This window comes from Spinacia oleracea, chromosome 2 (genome assembly GCF_020520425.1).
Source record: "Spinacia oleracea cultivar Varoflay chromosome 2, BTI_SOV_V1, whole genome shotgun sequence".
NCBI lineage: Eukaryota > Viridiplantae > Streptophyta > Magnoliopsida > Caryophyllales > Amaranthaceae > Spinacia > Spinacia oleracea.
Genome location: NC_079488.1, coordinates 30,711,885 through 30,713,106, shown reverse-complemented (window position 1 = coordinate 30,713,106; position 1,222 = coordinate 30,711,885).

Sequence of the window (1,222 nt, the reverse complement as noted above, 5' to 3'; positions counted from 1 at the left end):
GCATTTATTTTCTGCTTAGGTAAATGGACAGATTTTTTAAAAAACACTTCCTCCATTTTTTTTTAATTGCACCCTCTGTGATTTCACGCTTGTCAATGCACTATTTTAACCACTAATATCTCTCATTATACATTTTAAAAAGTTATAAAAATTTGATAATTTGAAAGTATATTTCGAGACGAATCTAACAAGATCCCACATGAATATATTTTTCCTTACATATAAATCACAAAAAATAACTATATAAGAATATGTGAATAGTGCTAAAACCAAGATGGTGCAATTATTAAAAAATGGAGGAAGTATGAATTAAAAAAAAAAAAAATCAAAATCCCTCTCGTACAATGCATCTTTTGTTCTTTACGTTTTTTCTTTACGGGTGTCCAAAATATTCTTTATACTAGACTTTAGCCCGTGCGATGCACGGTTTCTATTAAATTGTTACTTTAAAATAAAACTCCTACATATATCAACTTCTATATTTTATATATTAGATTAAATTGATTTTTTTTAATTTTGGATTGAATTTAATTTTAGATTTTTTTTTTAATTATTATAGTGTTTGATTTTGGATGAAATTGTATATTTCCTCCATTTTTTAATAATTGCACCATCTTGTTTTAGCACTATTCACATATACTTATTTTTTGTGATTTATATGTAAGGAAAAATATTCATGTGGGATCTTGTTAGATTCGTCTCAAAATATACTTTCAAGTTATCAAATTTTTATAATTTTTTAAAGTGTATAATGCGATATATTAGTGGTTAAAATAGTGCATTGGCAAGCGTGAAATCCCAGATGGTGCAATAAAAAAATGGAGGAAGTATAAGAAATCTAATATATATATATATATATATATATATATATATATATATATATATATATATAGGAGGTATATTTGCTGAATTATTAGAGCGCCACATAGGATTACTAATGGTTTCGTCCAATGAAAAATAAGATTTTTAATTTATTTTTGAATTAAAAAAATCCATTGCCACGTAGATAATTAATTAGATGTCATGTAGATATTTTAATTAATTAGTTACTAATATATACAACTTCATCAAAAATCAAACACTATAATAATTAAAAAAAAATCTAAAATAAAATTTATCCAAAATCAAACATTAATCTAAAATAAAATAAATAAAAATCAATTTAAAATCAAACATTAATCCAATAGGCATATTTGCTGAATTGTTAGAGTGCCACGTAGAA